This window comes from Simochromis diagramma, unplaced genomic scaffold (assembly GCF_900408965.1).
Source record: "Simochromis diagramma unplaced genomic scaffold, fSimDia1.1 OVJJ01000389.1, whole genome shotgun sequence".
Classification (NCBI taxonomy): Eukaryota; Metazoa; Chordata; class Actinopteri; order Cichliformes; family Cichlidae; genus Simochromis; species Simochromis diagramma.
In genome coordinates, this window is record NW_024387227.1 from 588,034 (window position 1) to 600,261 (window position 12,228).

Below are 12,228 nucleotides of genomic sequence, written 5' to 3' on the forward strand. Positions count from 1 at the left end.
TCTATTAATTAAAGTGGCGCTTACCATGTGGGACGACTTCCTATCTGGGTACAAAAATGGTTTTTCCATCTCTTGTGGGGCTCTTGAAAAGGGGCAATCTTTCCTCTCCAGCTTCTTGTGGGAAATTTAAAAGTGTACAGAGGAAGACATGGGGATTTCTAGCTCATTTATAAAGACGAGTTTATAATCCTTTCCTGCTTAATAACTTAAAAGGATTCAATTTCTCCCCTCATTTATGGGGTTATGATCACACATTGTTAGGCGCAGATAGCAGCATTTCAAGGTTAACATTTCCTGCTCGAAAATATCAGAATATAAGCTGTAAGCCCATAGGTGCCCTTTGTTTAGCCCGCAATTTCCCCCGCAAATGCTGATAGGCCCATTTTAGATGTTGTTACTATTAATGTGATAACAACGAGGAAGCCGAGGAAGACCAATTCGATAAGATGCCTCTATGCCACAGAGCATTTTTTTAAATGATATGATATTTAATTATAGCATATAATTTCACCATCGAGAATTAAATTCAGTAGGCTTACGCTGACTCTGAGGATTGAATGTCTGGTTGGGGGTCTCGAGCCATACGAGACAAATTAAAGAGGAAGCGTTGCCCTCCAGGTATCCTGTCACAACAGTAGGGTGCTTCAGCGCGTCTCTCATTTCTGTCTGTGTTTTATTCCGCCAATTTTCACTATGGGTCTCCGAGAACCTGCGCAGTGCCCGCGGGGCTCTGGTCCAAAATAAATAGAGTCTCAATTTTTCATCATCTCTTTTTGCTCAAGTTTGCCTTCTTTCTCTTCCTCTCTCTTGTCCTCATTTCCTCCCCCCTCCCCCCCTTCTCTCTGTCTCTCTACCACGTGCATCACACGGACACGTCAACAGGTGGAGGTGTTTAAAAACTCCGAGGAAGAATTTCCATTCATTCGTACAGCTCTGGGGTTTCTTTTTGATGCACTTGACTTCATTTTTTGATTGTGGTTTAATAATTTTTCTTAGCTCGAACGGATGCAGGTTTAGAGCAGGTTTTAAACAACTGTCGTCATTTTAAAATGTCAATTTGCCCGAACTTTATATAATAATAATGCAGGAGTGATGGATTTCATGACATTTGAGGCGCTTTAGGGTTACATTGTGGTATTTTCACGGAAACAACTGCAAAAAAGCGCACTTTTTAAAAATTACCCATTTAGAATGTGACAAATTTCACCAACTAATTATTATTATTATTATTATTATTATTATTATTATTATTATTATTATTATTATTACTACTACTACATTGAGAGTATCGTTGCTGTCAGCAGCAGCCCGCCTGACATCGCCTCAAAAACATTTACATTTCCACTTTAGGGGCTTGACGTATTCTCCAAATTGCCAGCGCTTTGTTAGCATTAATGTTTAATTGGCTGGAAGAAGATGAATGAGGCTGACAGGAATCAGCTGTCCGCAGAGTCCCCTGTGAGTCTGACTCGGAAATCATAACCTGACCAGCTTTTCCTCCTCTGAAACCAGCTCGTTGAACTTGTCACATCTAATTAGGGTGTTAAAACGCACCGAGAGCATCGGTGGGAAACAGTAGGTGGTTGGTCCGGGGCAGCCAATAAGGCCTTTTTGGGTCAGATGGTGGGAGGGGGAGGAGGGGTGGGCAGCGTGGTTGGATGGGGATGTTGCTGAATTGGACCGCTGCGGGCTTTTATTTCTAAGCAGCACCCCCTTTTTTCCGCTATTACTTCAATTATGGCCATCCAGCGGGCTAAACAGGCCAGCGTGCATGGACTCTAGCCTTGTTTTAATTAGGTATGAAATTAATTAGAGCAGACATCTATTAAAGACTTTTAAGTTTGGCTAATTTTTTTTCGACAGAGTTTAAAGGTATAACAGTGGATTAATGGCTTACACCCAAAATTACATTTTATTGCATCCCATAATTTCTGTGCTGGCTGTCTAACAGGTGTCAGGCAAATTTAGAGATACTGAAAATTAATTAATATTTTTTTGATGGAGTTATATGCACTGTTTGTAGAAATACGGACGTGCATTTAAAGCTTAAAGCGGAGTTTCTCATTTTTTTAAAAAAAAAAGTAGCACAATTTTTGCCCTTTCAAGAGCGCACACACATATACTCTTTACATATAACATTTTATCTTATTGTGTTGTTGGAGCTGACTGGAATGTAAAAATGCAATTGTCTTCCATCTCCATTCTAAGAGACTGCATTTTCTTTCTTTTTTAAAAAAAAAAAAATCTTTTTTTTCTTGTATTGGTTAAAAGCTCTGTGATGTCTGACAGCCTACTCTCACCATTGTTAAATGAACAGCCACTAGAAAAGGAAGAGAGAAAGAAGAGGGAGGAGAAAAGGCCCGTCTGTTATTTTCTGTCTTGAGACTTGCTGCATAGGCTATTCAGCCAAGTTGATGAACTCCTCCAAAAAGTTTATTAAGGGGGTGAAAACAATAAGAACTAAAGCCTTTGGGTGCCTGGGCAGACAGTTTATAAACTAGCTGCTATTGTGCCTCAAAGGCAGATGCATGAATACTTTTGAATAGGGGCCTTCAAACTGACACGATCAGGCTGGACAGCAGCAGTTTTAAAGGGAGACAGGGTGCTTCTGCTGCAGCTCAGATCTCTGCCTTTTTTTGCATTAATGTACATCTGCAAAGGAAGGGGGGAGGAGGAGGAGCTGGGCACTGTCTGTCATAGCCAATGGTTTTCTCTGTGTCTTTGTATAATATGTGTGTGGGGGTTGTTGTTTTTTTAAGAACACACACACACACACACACACACACATATATATATATATATATATATATATATATATATATATATGGAAATACCTATTAACATATTCTTAGATTCCCTGAATCCAATTGCAATAGAAACAAAAGTATATTACAAAGCATATCATCTGTATTTATGTTCAAACAGTACGTTTTTTCTTTTAGTACTAATGCTGTATTTTTTGGGCAGAAAATGCATAAACTGAGACAATTTCAGACAAAAAGCTTCTGACCAACAATGCACCGCAAAAAAAGGGGCACAAAATCACAAGGCAGAAATCTGTTCAGTGCCTTAGCAGGCTGACGTGGATTCACCGTTGATATATATTTTTTTTGAATGGGGCACAGTGGTTACGCACACTCAAGAAGATACATTATTCCCTTCCTTTTCAGTAAACAATAGACTGTCACTCTTTATCCTTCTTCCCTCCTCTGTCCCTCCCTCCTCAGCTTTCTCTTTTAGCCCTCTTAGTCTCTGGCTCTGTGCCTCACAACATCAGAGGGAGTCCAGTGATTTGTGACCCCAGCAACCCACACTTAATCTCGCTAAAGAGGGGGAGCATCCAGTTTACAGCTTGGCGGGCCCCAAATAGACCAAGCCTGCTCTGGCAGGTGTCAACATTAGCAAACAATTGGTCCCCAGTCCCATGCCCCATACCCCAGTGCAACACTGAACCTAAACTATTTGGGGCTCTCTGAAAGGAGCCACATAATAGGGAATGTGGAGGGGAGGAGAGGAGGGGGAGGACAAGGGAGAGATTACACTCTCAGACAGCTATTAGCAGGGATGAGGCTTTTCTAAACAAACAAAAAAAAAAAGAAGAAGAAGATCAATACTGTGTTAGTTTACCAAGTGGAGTCATCTTTGTGGCTTTGGAGTATTTATTTTCTGCTCCATTGTTTTTCTCGACTTCTCAAACGTCTGTGGGCCATATTGGCAATCCAATTAAGTTTGGCAGGGGGTCCCTAGGAGGCCTATTTCTTCTCGCGGGCAGTTGTGTGTTTGCAGTGGGCAGCTCATTCAGAGATTTGGTGTTGTAATGAATCCTGAATGGTGAGTATTACCTTCCATAGTGGACAATGACTGGGCTGTCCAGAGGGAAAACAACACTCAGGGATGACAGAGCTGTGTTTAGCCCTGTGGGATTGCAGTCCCTCTACTTCATTAGACAGGAGTGTCTTTGCGAGGAGAGCAGAGGAAATGGGAAGGGAATGAGTTGACATGTGGACTGCTGCTAGTGTTGAGTGGGTATGTGTCCTGACAAGAAGGCCAATGTTTTTTTTATAAAGGCTATTTATTTATCTTTCAGTGCTGATTCGTAGCCATGCCACAAGGAGAGACAAGTGTTCTCAGCAGGGGAGATTCGTTTCAAAGGTTTTAATGGGAAAACCTATTGTATTTGTTATGGGAGAGAAATCTCATTTAATTGCTTTGAGATGTGCTGTTGGTGTCTTTCCACCTGGCCTCCAGAAGAAAAAAAAAGAAAGAAAAAGAATAAAAACACTGGTTGGTGCAGTTGTTTTTTCTACACATCGCTGGAGAAGCTGGTGTCATTTCAGTACCATAAACAAGGGTAGTGAACAGTAAAGTCACCGTGAGCGTTAATGGCATCTGGACATCACGCCACTTACAGGACAAAAAAAAGCTCCAAACGTCACAAACAAACACTGATGTTATTGTAAATTTCTCCTGCAGGTAAAAAAAATGTGTTTTTGTTTTGTCTCGGCAGGGTGACTGCCAAAGGAGACAGATAGTTTATTGTCATTCCAGCTCTAGGCACTACATAATTAACCATGTAATTTCATAAATTGTAGTCAGTTTGCTTAATAAGTTATCTACCAGACAACATAAATGTTGTAACTGGCTCACAGATAATGTCGCTAAATAACAAAGGCCTTTGAAATCGTGGAAGTTTCACCGGTAATTGTGCATTATACTTACGCAGGAAATATCAGTCAGCAGATGAAATGCTTCGCTTAGAGTTTGAGCCATTTTAAAAACGAAACTGTTGCCGTTTCCTTTGTGTTAGCTTTTCAAGCCTGAGAAAGGCGTTTTCTGCGGCGTTTTTACAGGTGTTAGACACACACTACAATTATAGTGACATTTTTATAGCTTTACCTTTATTTTGCCCATTGTGTTTTAGAAATATTTATTATAAGGATTGAATATAATTTAAAAAGCTTAAAAAAAATCATGTTGTCGCAGCATTTGAATTTTATGTTAGGCCACTTTTCTGTGAGGAACCCAGAACAAAAAACTCTGTTGTCTGCTTGAATTTTCTGCCTGTCTGAAGTAGAAATTTTAAGATGAACGGTGCAATAATAAGCAGGACCTTTGGCAGAAATAGATCTTTGTCTGGGTGATTAAGCCATTGTCATTGTGCTAAACAATGAAGGATCGCAAACATGAGTGTTCAGTACATCAGGACATCTCGGACTTTATTATATCCATGTAAAATTGTGCACTGGATGAGCAGGTCGGAGCCACATAATTTACTGAAAGAAATGTAGTTTCCTCCAATTCACCTTGCCAGCTAAGGTTGTCAAACTCTGACAGCTGGCACGGATCAGGGACAGTGTTTCGCATTATGGCCATCCACTGGTTACCATGGAGCTGCATTAGAAAAGACAAAAAGCATTTCTGGCTAATTTTATTACAATGCAGGAATAGCCCACATAATGTGCAACAGTAATTATGTTTAGCACAGTGCACCCGCGCTCTCCCTCAGTGATGAATGAGAAGCATTGACCATGGTCTGCTAGTTTAAAAATCGCCATTAGCCTATGCTACTTAGGGCCAGAACATTTCACATTTTATGCTCTTGATGTGCTTCGCCACTGAAATATTCATTTGTTTTAATTGTGCATGTTTTTTTCATAACCACAAAGACAATAAGCATGTTCCCTAAGTGTTGCAAATCAGAAATGTGTTTTTTTCCCTACTAAGTTAAACTGTGAAAGCAGTTGTCCAAACAGTGGGGTGGAGCTCCTGTCCTAGCCGTCAAAATAACAACTTCAAATGTTGTCCCCTATTTTCAACTAATGGGCTTATTTCTGCATCGTCAGTCATTCTCTCCTTGGGGAATATGTAGTCTCAGTATAAAAAGCTTTTCTACTGTGCACATTACAACCCCTCAATATGGCGCGCTCTCGGAAATTAATGCCAAGCACTGTAATGCTTTACTGTGGCCAGAGAATAAGCTCTCTACAAGAAATATTCATTAAGTTCTTGTATATAAAGGAGCTCTTTGGTAACGGTTTGTTTGTTTGCAGCCTGCTAAATGTTAGTGGAGAACAGCACGACTGCCTTTTTATTAATATATTCTCCAAGGTTTTTGGATCAAACAGCTTTTTATTAGTTTTCACTCTAAAATAATATTTCAATTCTACATCAGCAGCCAGACAGGCATTATAAAGAAATGTAGATGTTCCTGTGGCAATATAACAACTTTTATTTTCTTTTTGAAATATTCTTTGAGCTTTTGTTAAAGTTTCCATCTTCCTCTCTTTCACCAACTCTTCTTTCCTTCCTGATGTCCTCTGTGCCACACAAACTTTTCCGCAATATTTGCTCCCCATCCTTGTCCAGAAAATTAGGAAACTTCCCTTGGGCGCATAAAAATGTCCGCTGTGCATTCCTATACTGTGCCCAGTAATCTCTCTTTGGCTTTGTTGAGAAAATGATTTGTTCCTCCAGGAGACCTTGGCTCATAGCCCTGAGACGTAACTGTTTGATTTCGTGCGTAGGTTTTTTTTTTTTTTTTTCGAGCTTTTTGCTGGGGGAACGGGGCTCTGGCTCGAGTGCCATTTGGCTGAGACCCCCATGGGCTCCTCTTTTTTTATGTTCTTGTGCTCTCGTTTAATTTCATTACTTTTGCTGTGACCTCAATTAGTAAAGACTTGAGATCAGGCGGTGACATTCTGCTCGACAGAAAAGAAAATCTGGTGCAAAGCTCAGTTTTAGTGGGCTAGGGAGAGGTGGCAGGAGCCCGGGTTCACATTTTGTCTGCTTAAAGTCTTTAAGGGTCCACGTGGCTCTGTAATCTGACTTTGTTCCTTAAAAGTGACACAGGAGGAAAAATAATGAAAATTTTGAAAATAAGCAAATGCATTTGGATGTGTGAATAAGGAAAACGAGTTTAAAGCACATTTTCCCCAAATAATTACCCATTAAAAGGGTTACTAAAGAAGAAATTATCTGTTATAAGACTTTCCTGTTGTGGAAACAGAATGTCTTAAAGTCATAAGCAAACATTTATATTGTAGCTAATATCCAAGTTTTAGTCAGCAGTATATTAAAGAAAAAGAATCCCACCCTTCAAGCCCTTCACGCTTTCACACTCAGGCAGCGCAGAGGCATGGGGAGTCAATATGTCAGCGTTTATGGATGCCCTGCAGAGCTGCACAAGGCTGTCAGGCCCCTATTCATGCTCTAATGGCCCCCTGAGGAGCTCGTCTCTCCGGGCTGAAAAGGCCGTGAGGCCCAGTGGACGCCCTGTTGTTGAAGGTGAGCATGCGCTCTCATGGACGCGCTGCGCCTTCATCCATATGACAAGAGCCATAAAAGAGCAGCGCTCTCGCTGCTTCTCCCTCTCTGTCTCCTCTGCTTTCTCTTTTGCCCCCTCCCCCCTCTCCCCCCCCTCTCTGCCCACCTCTAAAAGAGAGAAGGGGGCTAATTGTTTGTTGTGGGAGCCAAAGATTATAGAGCTTCCATCTTTCTTCCTCCTTTGCCTTTTTCTCCTCTTTTTTTTTCAAGCGCCTCCTAAAGAGCGCGATTCTGTCAGAGAGACAAGAGGAAAAAGTTTGGGAATTTTCCTGAGGAATGCCAACGTAAGAGAGCCTAAATCTCCTGACAGTTACAGGAGGAGATTTTGCGCTTGGCAGCAACAACGGGACAGTCTTCGGGTTCACTTGAAGTTTTTATAAAGTAATAGATAACTTTATGGAACGTTATAGACCTTAGAGCTCTGTTTCCGGTCTCACTTTGCTATCTTACCACTTGAAATAGATTTTGGGGCAAGTGCCAATGGGCCTCAGCCACTTGCTACAAACTAGTAATCAGTATGATATGCATGAGACAAAACAGAAACCGCTGATATCTGTCCATAAAGGTGATCTAAGAATGATTTTATTTTAGATATCTGGTGGATTTTCATGTCCTTATGTATACTTACACATCTTATCCAGATTCAATTTTACCTAAATGTCAAAATACTGCCCAGAGAAGGTCCTTGCCAACAAGGAGAAAAGTGATAACGCTTTCTGGCCTATTACCAGACCAAGTGAGCAGTTAACCTGGTTTTGCCACACATGCAGCCTTTTGATAAATTATTTGGTGTGTTGATCTGACTATTTTATTACCGTACAAACGAGTAAACTCGAGCTGTTCCGAGGTTATATGTTGCTTTCAGAGTTTTGAATTTGTTTTTCACATGCGGGGAGATAACTACAGGGGGAATAAAAGATTATTCATAGAGCGTCTGTCTATAAACCATTCTGGTTATCGCTGTCGTCTATCTTGTATTCACACGAGGTTCCTATCTCAGATACATCCTGCGGTAAATGCCTTGAATCATATGCCTCCTTTAACTTGGCAACCCCTTTAGGATGAACAGGCAAGTGCATTAAGCAGAGATGCCGCACCATTCTCCAAAAAATGCAAATTGGGAAGTTGTTAGTTATTTGATGTTGCTGCACGATCCACCCCCCGCCCCCGAAACATCCCTCCACTCCAGTGTTGGTGGTTGAATCGCATGCAGTCCTGAGGACAGGCAGGGCTGTTTATATGCAGGCCTGGAGCAGCAAAGACAGCACAGAGACAGATGCATGTCAGAGATAGCAGATCCCATCTCAGGCAGATGCCTCTTATCACAGGCCTGTTTGCATAATTAGGCCTTTTGATATTCACCCCCTCTGACTGACAAAAAGTATAATTGCGGTATCAAGTACGACAAAAGGTAGGCACAAAATAAACAAGTCAACATAAATAGGGAGAAAAGATGTGGTGTTATTTTTGTCCTGTGGGAAAAAAGAGGGAGGAAAAAACACCATTTTTAACTAAATCTGCTGTCAGTCACAGTCAACTGGTGTGACTCGGTGCTCACAGGCTGGTCCTGTGAATGCCTGCAAAACAGAGAGCGTGAGGCCTGATTGTAATTATGCTGGAACTAATATGCTTTTCAAAATGAGCCATTATGAGCTAATGCTGCACTGCCAAAGCCCTGTCTGTTTTTGTCCCTCTGTCTTGGATAGTTTGCAAAGGTATGGCTGATATTGAGGCCATGGGTTATGATATCAGAGACAGCCTGACTAGGATGAGTGCCACTTTACTTGATGCTAATACTGCTGACAGGTGAGATAGAGGATAAAGCACCTGCACTGCTGCAAAACCATGATTTTTTTTCCTTTTTTTATGATTTTGAAAGTAAAGTTTTAATCTTCTGGTAAAATGGTCTTTTGTTTTTGCATTGTAATTCCTTCCCCAAAGTATTATTTTATTTATATATTTGACTTCTAAATAAAAGCTCTAAAATAGTTTTATTTATCAGTCCCGAGCTATCTTTTTCTTGTGCTTTTTAGCACCAACTAAACGTATCAGATGCACAAATTTGGCCAGGATTTTTAAATGCCGGGCGGGCGTGAAGTTTATTGGTAGGGTGACGTATCGTAAACCTGTAACCCCGCAGATCATGTGGTTAATTGTGCGGATTGATTGGACAGCTGTCCGTTTAATCAGGATTACTTCAGTGTCTCGGGGGTAAAGGTGGAGGACCGGAGGAGTCCGAGGGTTTGGAGGGAGAATGCGAGGAGCCCTGGAGGAGTAGGTGGGGAGGGGGTCGACATGAGGACGAGTTTTGAGGAAACGGGGTGATGAGGATCCCATCTGCCTGTGTTCTGTCTGCAAGGTCAGCAGAGGAGCATCAAGCAGGAGAGCAGGCTTTAAACCTCACAGTAACCTTAAAACTATTAACTAGCAGCTCGAGTCCTTCAAGACCAAGAGGAATGTGCTATCTAAAAGGTCTGCTCAGAATTAAAGCATCGCTGACGCAAAGTCACGCTGAGGTGAAAGGATGTGGTTCTTCACATCTGTAAGCTTCACGTGTACTATAGACCCCACCCCCACCCATCACCACCCATCACTTATTTCACTATACCAACAATAGTTCATATAATAAAAGCAAAACTCTATAAAGCAACAAACCCACATTAAAACCTTAACGAAAAATTGCTAAATACTAAATATAATAAATATGTTTGTTCTAAATAGACCTCCTATTGAATGATATAGACATGGATGTGAAACATCTCAAGAAAAAAAAATACAAATATGTGTTTTTTGATGGATTTTCAAAATAAATATATCTTAAATAAATCTTAAAAATATCTTTAATAAAATCTAATTAATTTTCCCAGTTGGTAAAATACTAACTGCAAAACAGAATAATAGAAATAGGTGTATATAAAATGTATGCAGCAGATCTGCACAGTAGCATGGATGTGTTTACTTGTATCACTGACTTTTTGCCTTCTTAAACTTATCATATTTTGGGACTGTAACTTGTAATATTGTAGATCAGTGTTGTATTATCTTCAAGTCGGTCCTTAAACCCGTCTGTGCAATAACCATCTCGTTTAACCAGTGCTAATTTGAATCTTTATCAGGTATTTACTTTGACAAAGCAGAGTGCAAACCTGATTAATTCCTGTTTATTATGGGGCACAATTTTAAATCAATGTTGAGGGAAAACCTCAGAGGGCCCCTGGAGGAGAGTACACGACACTAATCGTGCCCACTGGATGCCACATAATTAGATTCTAATTGCACAATAAGCAATGAGACAAGGCATGAGTGGTTTATCAATATCCCACGAACATTTGAATGGAAATTACAGCAGTCGTATTATATAAAGGTCTAATCAGAATGTACCTTTTTTGTGCCGAACAGACCATTAAGGAATTGACCTTGACAGCCCTGCAGGGATTTTGTTCAGTCGTATTTTGTCTTTGTCTGTTCACCTTGGCAAATAAGTGAGGAGAAAAAGGAGACATGAAATTTTGATTTTAAAGTGTTTTGTACCGAAAACAGCCGAAGACGTGGCTGTTTTCTCTGTATGTACTTGTGTGTGCGTGCATGCGTGCTTGTGTTTAACTGGCATATATTCAGACCACGTTTTAATTCCTCCGCTCTTTGGATAGACTTGTCCTTTATTGCAACTCCGCTGCAATCAGCGGCGGGCTCTCTCTCACCCAAATATAGTCAGCATATAGATGAGTTTCACATCCAACCCCGTTCCCAGTTGGCTCCATACAGCGTGTGCCGTGTTCCATTTTTCCTTACTCATTACAGGCAGGGCCGCTGACCTCGTGCTTCTGGTTCATGTACGAGAGCAGATGTGTTGGCTCTGCGGGGCTTAATGACGAGCAGAAGTACAAGCTATTGTCTGCTGAGGTGCTTAGGCGTCATTTGCCTGCTAATGGGTGCTAAATGTGACAAAGATTGCCACATCAGCTTAGCGACAAAATAAAGTCAGTGAAAAAAAACCCCACCTCGAACAAAGGGGAGGACAAGAAAATCGGTTGAGGAGGAGAAGACTTTGGTGTCTTTTTCCGAACCCCTTGAGAATGTGTCGGCTGTGGCCCCGGCGTCTCCCTGTAGGACACAGAGGTGACTTTGGAAAGTGATCCGCAGACCGCTGGGCTGGTCTCAAGTGTCGTCATGGCAAGTTATTGCCCAAATGGATGTACGCATCCTCATGAAAACCAACAAAGGGATATGTGGTGTATGTACATATTCAACTTTGTATGTTCAAGGGTGTTCTGCAGCGGAGTGAGCTTGTGCTTCAAGAATCAATCTTTATTAAAAAGGATAAGACTGAAGAATTGATTTAATGAATGCGGCCTCATGTCCTGCGGACACATGTAATCCGCAGAGAATCATTGAGCATGAGCTCAGGGGGACAAAAAATGTTCGTAGAAGACTCATAGAGTGGCCTGTAATGATAGTCTCCATATAATCCCATAATTCCTTGTTTAATTAAACTCTGGAGCTGGCCTTGAGACTCCGCCAGCTCTGTTGCTCTTTTGTTCTCACAGTTGTTATTTGGAGGCCAGGTCTGAGTATTCTTTTGTCCACTTATGTTGAAAGATTTGACTAGAGTGAGCTACGAGCGGAGATTGGAGCTGTAAAGCAACAAATCAGTCGCAGGCGAGACACTCAGGTGAGCAGCATAGTTTTTCATTCGAGCTGAATGGCAAAGGGCCTCTGTCAGAGGCGGAAATCTCTTCATGCACCCTCTTCTTCAGTATCTCTCTTTATTTTCCCTCTCCCACACTTTCTGGACTGTGCGTGATGCAATCCAACTAGGCCTGGAGCAACGCTGGCACATCACGCAGCCTTGTCAATGTCTCAATGAGGAAATTATGAAAATATGAATTTTATGACATGAAATGA

At 41.3% G+C, this 12,228-nt stretch overlaps 1 protein-coding gene across 4 annotated transcripts in view; it reads left to right on the forward strand.

The window, feature by feature from the left end:
• Window positions 1–12,228, forward strand: part of pax7a (paired box 7a) — a 43,908-nt gene that overhangs the window by 7,938 nt on the left and 23,742 nt on the right. The window lies entirely within an intron of this gene.